The following is a 16,834-nucleotide window of genomic DNA, read 5'->3' on the forward strand; positions in this document are numbered from 1 at the left end:
TGGCCTTGGAAAACTCAAGGTTCAGCTTCCTAATCTACCAAATGAATCTAGAATATGTTCTTTCTATTGTTAATGTAAGGAAAAATGATCTAGAAATTATAAGTCACAGAGGAAATTGAAGCATTAAATACTTTGGTGTCCTTAAAATTTTAACTTTGGAGCATAAGCTCATGATAGTAGAAGGCTAGTATTTTCATAACTTGGGAGGCTTAGATAGAACTCATACATACCACGGTAGAAACTGTGCCTCTGAGTTTATCACTTGTGTGTTTGCCTCCCTTCCTTGACTGCAAATATGGAAGGCGGGCACCATGACTTATTCAGCTTCTTTATCTCTAGTGCCTGTCATGTGCACACACAAAAACACTTGAGCATTTAATAAATATTTTGAGGAATGAGTGAATCCAACTATTTAGCGGGAGGTGAGGTCGTAAAGGGAAAATAAAGCCCTGTAGTTCATCATCAGGCCCCCCTGCTAACCCAAAGGTTGAGTGCCAGTGGAAATGAGAGTTGGCCCAAGATTGATTATACATGGACCTTTTGTATATGTTTCATTTACTCCTTCTTTTAAGCATTAGTTTTCATTATGTACCTGGAACTATGAAAACACTAGCTTTTTATACAATCATAAGCTATGCCTTACTTAGATTTATGAATTTATGGAAACCAAAGTATTTAATACTTTACATTTCTGTGATTTAAATTTACACATTCCTGAAAATTCAGCCTGAGATTGCCTATAAAAGTAAATACAAAATGGATGGCCCCATGGCCCAATTTGTCTAAAAAAGTCCTGGCTTACATCTGCTCTTCTGAAGGGGGGTTAATTATTAATAGTTCTTTCATTCTCCAAAGCATTCTGTTTTGGATAATTAAGAAAAACTGGCATGGATGTAACTTGCTGGATTTCTTTGTTGCCGCTAGAACGGAGGGAAGCAGTATAGTTATATAGTTAGAACATATGGGATCTACCAACCAGATCTTAATTCCATCCCCTTAATTTACTAATTGTTTAATCCTGGGCAAGTTACATAACCTCTCTAAATGTCATTAGTAATTACTGTTATTAAAACAAAATCGCTGTGGCGCCTGGCTGGCTCAGTCAGAAGTACATGTGACTCTTGATCTCAAGGTCATGAGGTTGAGCCTCATGTTGGGGGTAAAGATTACTTAATAAATAAATAAAAACTTGGAACAAAACCCCAGAATTGCTAATAACGTGAACCTTGACAGTTTTATGATAATCAAATGATATAATACACGAGAAGTATAAGGCCTGCTACGTAATAATCATTCCATAAATATTGCTTATCAGCTACGAATGTAGTTTTCCCTCCCATTTGTATCCTACTGAGGTGCAGCACAGTCACTAAATGTAGTGGGGGGGCGTGCAGGGGGAGGGAATCTGCCCTAAGCCTCAGGGAAGATCTTATGACAAACACTGCAGCAGCAAAGGAAAGTGGTGATAACCAGCAGACAATTAATGAAGACTTGCCGGATCTGACAGATCCAGATAACTTTTCAGAGTATGAAGTGATTGTTCAATGCCTGTCTTTCCCCAAGTCAGCGATATGCTCCATGACGGTAGGGGCTATATCCGATCTTTCTACTATTTGTAAAAATTGTATTCTCAGCACATGGCCCGACACACGGGATACAGAAACCATTTAATAAATATTAGTTGGAAAGATAAATGAATTGAGCTGAAGAGAGTAATACTGTACACATGTATGTGCAAAAACATGGAGTCAACACCTCCAACATGTCCTCCCTGCCCCTCCCCCCCCCCCCCCCCCCCCCCCCCCCCCCCGCCCTGCCCCGGCCAAGCCCGACCCTTCATGATATGAAGAAGGAGGCCATAGATTTTGATAGCTCAATCCCAACTTGGCTTTTGGCCTTATTGTTAGCTGAAGATCCTTAATGTGGTACAACCCTGATTTATTTCTGCTTTGGGGAAAATAGGCGATGGGCCATCTCACTCAATTATTGAGTGAGAAGTCCCTTCAGCATGAGCAGAGTAGGGAGAAGGAATGACAGGGAAAGACACAGAAGAACCATTTCCTGTGTACTTGGAGAACACGTATTTAATTTATAAAATAATTCTTTGTGTAGCACCTGCTATGCATTGAGCACTATACAGAGTAGAGACACAGATATAAGACAAGCTCCTTGCGAGAAAGTTGCATTCAAGACCAGAAGCACATTTCTGGGATAGTCAAGTAAGTCCAGTAATGAGAACACTGAGAAGAAGGGATTAAATCTGCATGTGAGCTCTTGGGAAGGCCTCATGGAAGAGGGGACACTTGAGTCAGGTATTGAAGAGTGAATTTGTGGGATGAGAAAGCAGAAAAAACATATACATGGGTAAAAAGTCCATCATTTCCAGAAGGCTGTGATGAGCAATGTTTTAACAGTGTGGAAAGTGATCCAGCACATTCTGGAGGTAAGAATATTTGAATCAGCAGAGGCAGGAGTGGGATCCCAACACCTTAATATAGTTTTTGACTTCAGACCACAATTTCATCTTTCCATGCCTCAGTTTTTTCATCAATAAAATGTGGGTAATAAAAGTATCAATATCATGGGTCATTTTTAAAAATTAAATAAGGTAAATAGTGATTATTCCTATATTATCATGCTATTATAATAATTATAATGAGTCCTACTCTAATAATTCTATTAGTAACATAATGTCATCACTATAATAATTATGTTCTTATTATAATTATATTATTATAATTAATTACTATATTATTAACAATAGTATTGCTATAATTATTGTTATAATAATAATAATTATTATCATTCAGTTGCTTCTTAGCAGAAGCCTAGATTTAAGTAAGGTGACAGTAGATATTCATGGATTGACAGAGAAAATGGGTGAAGCTTTCTTCATTTGCACAAATGTTTTCTATCAAAAGACTCAGCTAACATAAACCCTCCAGAATTTAGGGGATTAAATATTTTGCAGACTGGTCAAAATTATGACCTTCTGGGGACACCCAACCTGGCAAAAGACTTGAGTCAGTTCAAGGCGGTAGAGTCTCAGACTGATTTAAATCCTGTTTTTAAATAATTTCCAGTGGGACACCTGGGTGGCTCAGCGGTTGGAAGTCTGCCTTCAGCTCAGGTCGTGATTCCAGGTCCTGGGATCGAGTTCCGCATGGGGGTCCCTGTGAGGAACCTGCTTCTCCCTCTGCCTATGTCTCTGCCTCTCTCTCTCACTCCCTCTCTCTCTGTGTGTGTGTCTCATGAATAAATAAATAAAATAAAATAAATAATTTCCAAGATGCTCTCTCTGTAATAGAGTGGACGTTTAAAAACGGAGTGAAAGTCCATCAAAATAATACAAGTGGAATATGCTGTCTTCTACTATCTGGAGGCTGTCTTCTACTATCACAATCAATGAATCTTCAAATAAGTGAGAATAACCTCTCCTTGAACTTCATTACACAAATAAAAGCTAAATTTTCATTTCAAGAACGGCTGAAGAAGTTCTTTACCAAAAAGGGAAGACAGTTTAATCAACAAGAAGGACAGAGTGGGTAGGGCTGTGGTCTGCAGGCATCAGGAAAACCTTCCCATGTGGCTTTGGAATGCCGCATAGTGTACTGGGGAGGCCCGTGGGCAGAGGAATGTTGTACCAGTGGAGTTTCCGTGAAATCTAAGAATGTGGAGCTGCATCAAATATAGAATGTCCTTAGTTTGCAGAACTTCTGTACCAGGTGTCTGGGAGGGACAGACAGACCAGGCCAGCATGTGGGAGGAGAGAAGGCAGGCTCTGGGATCTGACTCAGTGGGCCAACGCTGGCGCGTGGGCTCCAGCGACCACACTGTCATTGTCCACCATCGTCCCGTGGATCCCACAGAACTTCAATCCTCAGATATTTCTCACATATAAAGTCTGATTCAGGGGTGATTCAGGGGTGCCTAGGAGGCTCAGTTGGTTGGGTGTCTGCCATGGGCTCAGGTCATAACCCCAGGTTCCTGGGATCCAGCCCTGCTCAGTAGGGGGTCTGCTTGTTCTTCTCCCTCTTCTACTCTGCTTCCTGCTTGTGCTCACTATCAAATAAACAAATAAAATCTTTAAAAAAAAAAAAGGGTCTGATCCAAATGACCCTGGTGTCCAAGAATTGCTATACCCAAGGGTTCTAGATTTCACTTATACTGAATACAAAGATTAGCCTCTGCTAGATTTTGTGGCTCTAATATCTAGGTGACTACTGTCATGGGTATTTTAACCCAGCAGGAAACGAATAATGCAAGTACTTTAATGTCTCTATAGGGAAATTCAGATGGAAATTACCTTGCCTAACAGATGATATTTTTGAACAAATGTGTGAACTGGGGATTAAAGGTGTCCTGTCATTTCAAAGAAAGTGGAGAAGTAAGGAAATTTTAGTAATTATTCAGGCTGAACAAACCATCTAGTTGATGGATTCTGGTCTTTTTGTTATCTGAAAATTTGCTTTAACCTTTTACTTCATCTGTATGCATACATGTCTGTTCAAGGTGGCTAGGGCATAATTTTTTCCTGTGAAATTCTGCGAAAGGAGCAAAGTATGGATCCAGTTGGAGGAAGAATTATGGCCACAGCTTGAAATGCTTTGAATTCTCAAGGAGGTAAACCAAGGGGGCAACAAAGGATTTGGTTCTCCCATTCTTCCTGTTTTCCCTCTGACTGTTTGCATTTGTGAGCACTACTCCCCTCTGCGTTAGGAAGGAGCCAGCATGGGTTTGGGCAGGGATTTACAGGAAATGCATTTCAGAGTTCTTGATGGAGTAGAACCAGCATTCCTAATGCACAGGTTGCTGGGCTTTCTGCAAGCATTAGGGCATTTTTGTTTTCTTCTGTGACTTGGGAGGGTAATTTGGTGCAAGGTCTCAGCCATTATTTTTATCCATTTAACCATTCAACAAATATCTATCAAGCACCTACTATGTGCCCAGCACTAGGCAACTTCTGGAAATTCAAGGGTAAACCAGACATATATGATCTCTGGGAATATAGGAAAAGTCCTGATAAGCAAGAAAAAGTATATATAAATATGTAAGCAACATGTATGTTATGTTAGATAGTGATACGTTCTATGAGAAGAACTAAACTGGTTGAGTATTGGCAGAGGGTTGCAATTTTGAACAAGACTATGAAGCATACCCTCATTGATAAGGTAACATTTGACTAATGACCTGAAGGACATAGCGGAGCAAGCCATGTGGCTCTCTTGGGGATACATGCTCTAGGCAGGGGAAACACAAGGGTCTACATAAGGAGCCTGCCTCCTAAGGAGAGGGAACTGCAAGGTCTAGATCAGAGTCAGAAAGCAGGGCGGGGTGGGGGGATGGGTGCCAAGAGAGTTATTGCAAAGGGCCTCGTAGGCCAGTATGAGGACTTTGGCTTTTTACTGTGATGAGACGGGAAGCCATTGGAGGGTGCGACTAGAGGAGCGATATAAGCTGCCTTGCATGTTAACAGGCTCTGTCTGGTTGCTGTGTGGGGAATATGCTGCAGAGAGGCAAGGGAGGATGCAGGAAGATCAATTAAGAAGCTACTGTGATAGCCCAGGTGATGGAAGATGGGGGCTTGAATCAAGCTGTTAGCAGTGAACTGGTGGGAAGTGGTGAAATTCTGTGTATATTTTATTGGAAATGTTCATGGGCCTTCTATAGAGACTGATGCATGTTAGGGGGAAGCTAGTGGCTTCAAATTGGGGAATTTTCAGAGACTTTTCCATAGTCTGGATGGGCTAGCACCTGCCCTGTGTTGCTAGAGAGCCATAACCATCCTCGACTGAGGAGGATACCCGAGGAAAAGTCCAGCCAGTTGGCAAATGTTTGCAGTCAAGTAATTGCAAGCAGGGAGTGCAGAAGGCTGCAGTGTTGCTTAGATGCTCCCACTGACTGGGTCAGAAAGCAGGCTGCCAGCTTTAGCAGGTGGCAGGAAGTCAATTTCCAGGATACCCTGGGATGACGCTGAGCAGGGTTGTCTCAGCGCTGGATCAGAGAAGACACCTGATTTGAAGGAATCAGAAAGATATATGAACCTGGGGAATTAGATTTTCACTGTGCAACCCAAAGGACTCATTAAGGAACTCGGTAAGGAAGAATTAGTACCTAACCAAAACCAAAATAATAATAATAGGATGCCTATGTTTAATGCTTTAGAACCATTTCATGATACGGTCACCATTAGTAATATGTGGCAGTTGAGCACTTGAAAAATACCTCACTAACTCAAGATGTGCTCAAAGTATAAACTACCTATGGATTTCAAAAATTTAGTATGGGACAGCAGGAAGGTAAATATCACTTTAATAGATTTTATACTGATTACATGCTGAAATAATATTGGATAAACTTTAAATACATATATCAAAACATTAAAATTAATTTCACTTCCTTCTTTTTAAAATATATGACTATTAGAAAACTTAAAATTATACTAATGGGACAGACTCATAACTACAGGGAACAGACTGGTGGTTCCAGAGAGGAACCAGAAATAGGTTCCAAATGGGCAGAACTAGGTAAAGAGGATTAAGAGGTACAAACTTCCAAATATAAAATAAATAAGTCATTGGGATGGAAAGGATAGCCTAGAAGATATAGTCAATAATGTGGTAATTTTGTTTGGCGACAGTAACTACAGTGAGCATTTTGCAGTATATATAACTATCAAATCACTGAAATGAATACAATATTGTATGTCAACTATATACTTCAGTTAAAGAAAAGAATATAGAGGGTTCCTAGGTGGTTCAGTGGGCTTAGCGTCAAACTCTTGGTTTCCGCTCAGGTCATGATCTCAAGGTTATAAGATTGAGTCCTGTTTTGGGCTTCATGCTGGGTGTGGGGCTTGCTTAAGATTCTCTCTCTCCCTCTCCCTCTGCCCCCACCCTCTTGCGCTTTTGCACACTCTCTCTCTCAAAAAAAAAAAATCAAAAATTAAATGAGGTAAAACTATACTACGGCTCTCATTTGTGGCCCTCATTACATTTCTATTGTGCTGTATAAAAAAACTTTCATGCAACACTTCAAGGTAAGTGACAATCTGTCTCTACTTTCCTTTAAGAAGTCAAGGTTCAGAGAATCCTTGCCAAAGGATACTGAGCCAGTGGTTGAAACACTCATTCTTTCAGTCATGAGAGGAAGACTATGTATTAAGAATGGAAGCAAAGCAAATTAATGGATTTTCAAAATCTCTGCTAGTTTGAATGCCTTATATTTTCTTTAACTTAACCATGGCTTTTTTTACAAAGATAAGGTTTGGATCAAGACAGTGTTTCTTCTCCCTGGTGTAACTTTTCAGTCTTTAAAAGTTTATTCCATCTCCTGTATCCATCTGGGACACATTTGGTGTCCCTCATTATCTATATATTTAGAAGCACCATAGTCCACAGAACCATGGCTAGAGCACCTTGGCTAGGGCATCAAAGCTTCTTTAGGTGAAGCCTCTCTTGATGGTGGATCTGCTCATAAGTGAGCTGTGTCTGCTCCTTTGGCCATAGGGTTCCCATTCATGATGACTCCAAGATGCTAGATAGTTTGTACATGATTCTGTAAGACTCCAAAAAATACTCTTCTAGGTGATAAGCTGGTTTTGCTCTCCTTAGGGCCTTGTTATAAGGTGTAAAGGAGGGGAGAAAAAGTAACTTTTACTGGGTTTCCATGCTGAGGCTGTAAGTTATTGATAGAAGGTCGGTTTGTGGTGGTAGCAAGCTGTCTGGATATGGATGGGTAAGTCCCCAATATCTAAAGGAGGTTGGGAAGAATAAAATGGAGTCCTTGGTATCACACAGTCTCTGAGCCTAGGCAGCCTCCAAAGCCCCTGTAGGTGCCGGGGTAATGTTACCACTATACATTCATAGCTATAAACTGGCCCTGCTTTCAGATCTCTTGAAAACTGTTTTTGGCATTACAGTATTTGGAATATCAAGAGGTAAACAGTGGCAGTTACCTCACACTCAAAGGGTTGTATCCAACATAAGAATAGTTATTTATGGTTGTATCTAGCATAAGAATACACTGTTGTTTTTTATTGGCCTTTGTACATATACATCCTAAGTCATTATTATATAGCATTATCTTCAAATATTTGGGATATTGACACAGATGTAGATATTTCAGATCAGAGCAATGGGGTTTTATCTATAAGGCTCATGAAAATAATCCTCTCCTCTCCTAAAGGCTTTGTTCATACAAATTTCATGGTGATTTGAACTCTGCCATTCTTTCATATTCTCTTTTAGTCCTTAAAAAATTGGAAGAAAAGGTTATAGACTGAATTTATTCACTCCGAGAAAACATAGCTATGACCCCAAAGCCAGAAATTCCAATTTAGAAAATAATTCAAGACCCATAGGGTACCCTGAAAAATCTTAAGAGGCTGACACTAAAATCACCTACAACCTCAACCCAGGAAGACAAGAGGAATATATACATGTCACCAGCAAGTCTGTGCAGGGGACTTGCCAGGAGCTCAGACCATCCCAGGTGTCCCACCCATTCAGGTGTTTACTTGAAGACCACACAACAGTGTCCCCTATCTATAAGTGCAGAGATCCCCCAACATCAAGAACACTAGAAAGAAATTATAGATTAAAAAATAAAAAGAAAACTATGTAAGAGGTTAAGGAGAAAAAGGAAAGCGATGGACCCATTACTTGGTAGAAGGCTAACAAATGGCAAAGAAAGTGGACTATCTCTTTCACTTGGTTCTGCATTGTGTATCCAGAAGTATAATGTTTGTTCTGGAAGTGAGTGATTGGCCAATTAACCATTATCATCAATGGAGCATTGATGAGGACCTCTGGTTCGAATGGCAATGTGTTCACAAGCGATTATTTCTATCTTTCCCAATTCCCATTAAAACCACCTTCATGATATGGGAAAAAAGGTGGTAAAGACTTGCAACATCACCTACAACTAAAGAAAAATGTCATTTCTGGGGCGGAAACATCATCAGATTTCTCCTAGAAATGGTGTAGGAGAGACTACATCCAACTGAGGCGCTATCAACTTCCAATGCTGCATCCTGAGAATGAACAGGGAATGGAGAGCACACAGTGTGCGCCATGAGCACACGCGGATGCTGCTTGTAACTCTGGGCCACCCTCCGACTTTATGCATGATGGAGGCAGAGACAGTGACTATAGGATGTCAGGAGCTGTTTTTCAGTTGGCTAACAGCATCAGGTAGATGCTTGCCTGTTCCTATCTACCCCAGGAAACGGGATTAAAAAAAAAAAAAAAAAAGCAGGTGCTGTTAGGACAAACTTTGTAGAAATGCTTGATGTATTGAAAGCAGAAAGGAAATGATGCCAATACAGACTGCTACTGGGCAGGACCGCAGCTCTGGCCTCTTCCATGTTCCCTCTAGAGACAACTGAAAAAGTTCTATACTCACTCTTGATTCTAAAACAATTGAGAAACACTCCATTGTAAAGAGGAAGGAGTAGAGTTATCTATATGATAAGTCACCAGAATCATACCTAGTGGACACATGTTAGTTTCAGTCTGTTAATATTAGGAATAAGATGCCCATTATGAGGGCAATGATCCACATTGTTTTGGAAGCCACAATCGGTGTCATGGTTCAAGAATGGAAGAGAAGTTAAATATTAGAAAGGGAGATATAGACTTATCACTACTTGTAGACATGATAGGAAGCTTCATGGCACTGTTTGAAAAAATAAACAGAGAAAGGGCCATGAAGGGTGTTCACAAATACCATCCCCTATTAGTTTCCCACATACAGTTAATTTTTTTTTTCTGAAAGAAGATTCTATTCACAAGAACTACAAAATATGAAGTAGCTAAAAGTAAAATGACAAGAATTCTTTGTATAAATGTAGTGTTAAAATTACTGCAGGACATAAAAGGAGACAAGAATACATGGGAGGGCATACAATTGTCCTTGTCTAAAAGTAATAAAAATATCAATTTTTCCAAAATTAATATTAAATTCAAAGTGTTAGCTTGAAACACATAAAGTCATCAGTATTTTATCATTTTTTAACCTAAAGAAGACTATAAGTCCAATAAAATTCCCCCAAGAGATTACTTATGAATTTTATGAATAATGTTAAAGAATTTTTTTCAATGATTTTAAGAATTTTTTAAAAGGCTTCTACAATTACAAAAATCATAACTAAAGTTAAGAGACAACAAACTTGGAAATTATTTCTTACATAAAAGAATATTAAGGGCTATTATATATACCATATAAAGAATTCTTATAAAAATGAAGTCTTCAAAAATAAAACACCCAGATAAAAATAGACATAGGACAGAGAATACAGTTCCAAAAACAAGAAATGCAAATAGCTAAAATATGCAAACAGATGTTCCATCTCACTAATAATCAAAAAATTCAAATTAGCCATAGGATGCTCTTCATTTTACCTGTCACATTGGCAGAAATTTAAAATATTGCTAATACCAACTGTGGATGATGATGTGAGAAATACGCACTCTCATACAATGCTGACAGGAGCATTAATTTTTTTTAAAAAAATTATTTATTTATTTATAAGATACACAAAGAGAGGCAGAGACACAGGCAGAGGGAGAAGCAGGCCCCTGCAGGGAGCTCGATGTGGGACTGGATCCCAGGACCCTGGGATCACCCAGGTTGAGCCAAAGGCAGATGCTCAACCACTGAGCCACCCAGGCGAACCTAGAGAGGAGCATTACTTAATGACTTGATTACTTTCTGGAGAAAAATTAACAAAATCTACAAAGGTCATCAGCCTAGAAACTCCACTTCTAGGAGTTTATCAGAAAAAAAAAAAAAAAAACAACTTCCTTACTAATTTTTACACATAGCACTATTCACTGCAGTGTTTCTCATGCTGGGAAAACAAACACCTTAATGGACAAATGTAGGGTAAAAGGTAGGCAAATATCATATAGGGACAAAATGCAGGATTCTGCAATACTAGGCATAAAGTACAATAGTATTGCAGAATATCTAGGATATTGTAATGTCGATATTCTTACCTACACAAAAAATAATCACAAAACAATGTGCATAACATAATCTAATTTTTGATATTTTTGATGTGCAGAAGTATATTATTTACATGCAGAAATCCTGGGAATTAAGTGTGTGCACGTGTGTGTGTGTGTGTAGAGAGAGAGAGGAAGATAGAGATCTCTTAGGAGAAGTCTTGCCTCTTTGCCAGGAACCATTTAGTCACTGAAGATCCTTTGTGCCTCCCACAACTGGAAGGGGGAAACACACTAACATCTACCGGGTTGGATCAGGATGGTGGCGAAGTACCCTAGGATACAGTCAGCCCTCACCCTGGTAAAGCATCATCCGAGCCACATGCCAACAGTGCCAAAGAGGCTCTGATGTATACATATGTATTTTGTGTACAGGACTTTTGGGAATATTATTTGTTTGGGCTCTGGTTTTTGGTATTTTCTTCATTATATTCTTCCATGGTTTAAATGTGTTTGGCCAAGATGCTCGACTATTTTTAAAGTCAAAAAAAATCATAAAATATTACCTAATTTGGGGAAGAGGGAGATGCCCTTGCGATGTCACTTTCTGCTAGCCTCATATCCTTTGCTCTCCTTCCTCCCCTCCCCTGAACTACAGCAATACTTCTGGTGGTGTCACATCACCTAGGGTAGTTACAGCCCCATTGGTTTAATTCCGGCAGTTTCCTGTCTGTTTGTCTCAGTGACCCAACTAAATTGCGGACCCTTAGAGATCTGGAACCACGAACAATGCTCAGAGGCGGATTGTGTTTCCTAGGTGTCTGTCCCCAAACATGACATGTGAGAAGCTCTTGGTACCTGCTTGTGAAAGCAAGAGAGAACGGAGAGGGAGGAGAAAAAGGAAGGGAGGGAGAGAGGGAGGGAGGGAGGGATAAAGCAGAAAAGGTTGCTCACTGTATAAACCTTCATACTTTGCCTTGTAGTCTGGCCCCAGCATCTGGCACATGGCAGCCAATGAAGCCTGCTGCATGGCACAGAGTGGGAGCAGTGTGGGCGGCAGAAGGAGCACCGGCTTGGGGCTTAGAGGGGTGGGCTCAAATTTTGATTCTGCAACTCAACTATTTTTGGGTGATTTTGGTTTTTGTTGGTTTGTTTGTTTTTGTTTTTGGTTTTTTTTTTTTTTTTTTTTTTTTGCTTATTGTTTGGGGTTGTTTGGTTGGTTTGGTTTTAGCAAACACACAGTGCTTTCCATTTGCCAAGCACTGTTCTAAACCTTTTGCAAACATTCACTAACTGTGTCACCTCACAGTTAACATGTCATAGACATGTTAATATTTCAGTGCCCAGATCCTTCATCTGTAAAATGGGAACAACAGTGCCTCACACACTGCTGTGACGTGTGAACGTGATAGTGTATGTCCAGCGCTATGGACAGGCTGCAATACATGCTCAGCAAACACTGAATGCCATCATCATGGTTCCCACTGTTTCTTTATCATCCTTGATCATCCAATGAAGTCTTTGTAGATGATTAGTTATTAATGCATCTAATGGACTATTGAGATTTAAAATATATCTTGAAACTATTTCTACAAATGAATTACTAGCTTGCTAGAAGGTAGCACAGAGTGCACACAGTCTTGAAGGAAGAAATGTCAGCTTCCTCCTGGAATATCCCACTGGCTGGCTAATGGCAGAGTCTAGGGGGTGATATGCAGGGAGAGGTGTGGAGGACCCACTGGACAGTGGGGTGGCTTTCCCACACAGTGTTCTTACAATCGGCTGCAACCCCTCTGAGACCCTTGATAGGCACAGGGACTGTGTGCTGTATTCTTGGAAGCTATACTTAAAGACCAACATCATAGTCATGGACTGGAGGGCAGGAACACGGGGAGAGAGGAAACATGGATCTAGGGCCCAGAAAAATGCTTGAGGCAGGTAACGAGACCATGGATGGATATGGGAAGGAAAAGTATTGATTTCTCCAACTTTGCACATGATTCCAGTATGTTACGATTCATGGAATGGAGTGGCATCAGGGCATGTTGACGCTGGACCTTGACCAGAGCTGAGTCAGATGGGATGAAAGATGATAAGGTTAATAGGAGAAATCAACTGAATGGGGTGAGGTTTCTTTGAACATGTTTCATTGGTTTATTTCATTTGCCTCTCCCACTTTTTCCCAATCAATAAATCAATCAACTAAAGTATTTCTTTATCAAGTACTACATATCAGACCTGTCCTAAGTGATTATTAGTTTTGCTGCCTTTTGATGATGTCTCTGAGTCCAAGTTCCCCTGCCTCCTTCTAAAATCTCCTTTCTTATCTATTATGGTGTGTTTCCTCTCTATTCACTCCTTCCTAAATAACACTGGAGGGCATTCCAGCCCAGTCTTCATTGGCCACCATATTCCAGAAAGCTGAATGAGTTTTTTTTCTTAATCCTGAATCCTCTGACCCTTTCCAACCCACTTTGCCCCAAATGTCTTCTTGGCCCAAATCCACAGGACATCAGCTACCACTTATTGCTGCCTGGCTTAGCTTCTGTCTTCTGTGTTATGTGTGGACTTGTCCCATCTTGCCCACCTGTCATCTCAGTGCCCACACAAACACCCCAGACAAATGCTGAGGATGCTAACTAGCCAGATTCCCGAGTTTTGTCCCCATCTCTTTCCCTTGGGAGAAGTGCCTATTCCACAGGGATTTGTATCATTCATTCCTGGAAAACAGGGAAATACTTCCCATTTTTAAACTTCTTCCCCCAGATACAGACAACACAATTACACTTTTCCAAGTCAACCTTGGCACCTAGCCCTTTCCATGTTATATCTCATCTGATTAACAAAACCCTTTGGTAATTATTATGGTCTTCGGTTTGCAGACTGGAGAGCTGAGATGGAATGAGGTCAAGGCACTTCCCCAAGGTCGTGTAGCTACAGGTGGTGAAGAAGCAATTTTGAGCCAAGTGTGTCTGCCTTCAGTAGGTATCCCCGAATTCCACATTGGGTGGCTCTACTGAGGATTTGTCTCTATCCATCATTCTAATTAAAAGAAAACATAGGGAATCCCTGGGTGGCTCAGCGGTTTAGCATCTGCCTTCTGCCCGGGGCGTGATCCTAGAGTCCCTAGATCAAGTCCCACATTGGGCTCCCTACATGGAGCCTGCTTCTTCCTCTGCCGTGTCTCTGCTTCTCTCTCTTTCTCTCTGTGTCTTTCATGAATAAATAAATAAAATATTTTTTAAAAATTAAAAAAAATAAAACACAATTTATCACTTGTGTTTTACAAAGAGATTTTATTAAAACACCTCATTTGATCCTCACAAGAGCCCAATGGGTTGGAAGAAGGCAGTGAGGCTGAGAAAGAGGACCAAGGTGACTCTCCCAGGCTGGGTCTTCCAGGGAGCAGACTCAGAGGTGGGTCTTCGTGGGTAGGTCATTTCTTAGGGAAAAGATTGCAGATCAGCACTCAAGGAAAGTGGAAAAGGAAGTGGGTTGGGCAGAGGCAAAAGTCAAGCTCAGTGCAGACTCAATGGCATCCCAGGCCAAGGTTGGGGAGCTCTGGAGATAAAACAACCTTGAGTAAGGTTGAGGGCACTGAGACTAATTATCTAAGCATGATCAGTCTCTGGGAGTAGTGTCTGGTCCTAGTGTCTGGTCCTCAGACACCCACATGGACACTCTTGCACTTCCCTAGCTGGGCTGTCACATTGCCATTGCCTTCCTGGCACTGACAACTCTTCGTTGATTTTGAAGCCAAGTCAGAATCCAATCATTTCTATTGGCCATCGTGATACTTATAAGCTGCCTAGGTGGGTACCAAAAGGGGATGTTGGTGAGCGTGTTAGGGGATTTATGGGGACCCCTACAGCATAACAAAGCTGATAAAAGTGGAACCTAGTCATCACATTCCACCTATTACAAAACGACGATAAACTCCCTGAATTAGAAATCACTAAACTTGTGAATGACTTGGGGTCCTTGAGAATTCATATAGAGAGGGAAGAATTTTTAATTCTTTGGAATACATAACTAAATCCATTGCATGCATATGATCAGTCCTGACTTTTAACTTATTAAAAGTTATATCTTCACTATTTCCTCTAATCCAAGTTGCTTTAAAACACTTTCTTATTCAGCCCCAAACCGCATTCCAGTTCAAAAGTCATAATCAGGGAAGTATCCATTTTCATATACTTTCACATAGTATAGCTTGTCAGAACTTTTCCTTGATAATTTTGATCAAATCCTCTATGGTTTAGTTCGGGCCTCATATTACTTCGAATTTTCAAGATCCTTTGAATTATTTGTACTATTTTAGCTCATTCTTATCTTGTTTTCTCAGAAGAAATTGGAGAAATCCAACTCAGAAAGGTTCATCTTAAGATTTATCTCAGATAATTGGACAGTTGTAGTCACTTGAGGGAGAGTTTTGATGGGGGCTGTTGTTGTTGGTGGTAATACTGGTTTTAGTGTTGATGTTGGGGGTGGGGTATTGGCGGGTGATGGTGGCGGTGGTAAGAGGGTGATGGTGGTGGTGGTGGTGGGTGACATTCTTATTGGTTGTGGTGAAAAAAGAATCGTGGTGGTGTTGGTGGTGATGGTGGTGATGGTGGTAAGGAGTTTGCATACTGAGAAAGTCACGATTTAGACTGTCTATTGAAAAGGAGTCAAATATGAATTTGACACGTTTATTTCCTGTCTCAGGCTTCCAAGAGTTGAGCCCAAATAGGGGTGAATAGTACTGGATAAAACACTTTTCTGAGATGCTCACTCAGCATTCTTTCCCAGGAAACTATATATTCCCTAGAAGAAAACAAGTCAGAGAATAAAATTTCCTGCACCTCCTGAGAAAGTGATCTTTCTCCCTATCACCTCAATTTCACTTTTTACTGATGCCACAGCACATTTGTTGTGCCAACCAGACTTTCTCCCTCTACTGACCCTGATGAGTCACGTCACTCTTCACTTTGCCTTTACTCACCTCTTGCCTTTCTCTTGCATCAACCCATCCCCTGCCATACTTTTGTCAACACTATCCTTGAAGATTTAGCTTAAACTTCAACTCCTTATGGGCTTAATCCTCCACCTTTGTAGAATTCTTATTCCCCCTACCATCAATACTGCACAGTTTAGCACAATTATGTATTTGCGTTGTTCCTAAATGATGCCATGTGAGTTCATCTGGCCTCCCCAGATAGATTTTCAGGTCTCTAAGGACAATGCCCTAGTCTTGTACTTTCCTTAATGCCCCAGAGGATCCAGCACTCAGTAGGTACTTTATTAAACATCATACTTCACTATAAAGCACAAAGAAAGAACATCAAAGTGGAAACAAGGACCCTATCCCTGGCTCTGTCCTTAATCCATTACATAACCTTAAGTCTTTACTTCACTTTTCTGGTCCTGTTTCTTCATCAATAAAGTACATTATTGAATCAGATTAATAATAATAATGATAATGATAATATTTATCACTGTTTTTCAGGCATGTGGATGATATATAAATTTCTTTCATATGTTCAAACAGTATTAATCAATGCATTGCAAGTATAACTTTTGAAGTCACCATTATTATAGGTTAAAAAATAACCAGAGGGAAGCCTGGGTGGCTCAGTAGGTTAACTATCCAACTCTTGATTTTGGCTCAGGTCATGATCTCAGAGTCATAAGATTGAGCCCCATGTCAGACTATGCTCGGTGTGCCCAGAGTTTGCTTGAGATTCTCCCTCTCCCTCTACCCATCCCCCTATCCCCCCCCACTCTCTCTCTACATCTCTCTGAAACAAATGAAATATTAAAAAAATAACTTTAGAGCTCTTATTCCTGATGTTCTAGATGGTGGCTTAAACACACAGAGATCATCCCTGTTCTGCTTCTACACT

At 40.4% G+C, this 16,834-nt stretch overlaps 1 long non-coding RNA gene across 2 annotated transcripts in view; it reads left to right on the top strand.

Moving 5' to 3' along the window:
- The window catches only part of LOC140602217 (uncharacterized), a 39,925-nt gene that overhangs the window by 4,173 nt on the left and 18,918 nt on the right, over positions 1-16,834 (top strand). For both annotated transcript variants that reach the window (XR_012005192.1, XR_012005191.1), the window contains exon 3: positions 13,832-13,930. This is a non-coding gene — a long non-coding RNA (uncharacterized lncRNA). The remainder of the gene's footprint in view (positions 1-13,831; positions 13,931-16,834) is intronic.

The sequence above is a fragment of the Canis lupus genome, chromosome 13 (genome assembly GCF_048164855.1).
Source record: "Canis lupus baileyi chromosome 13, mCanLup2.hap1, whole genome shotgun sequence".
In the NCBI taxonomy this organism is placed as follows: domain Eukaryota; kingdom Metazoa; phylum Chordata; class Mammalia; order Carnivora; family Canidae; genus Canis; species Canis lupus.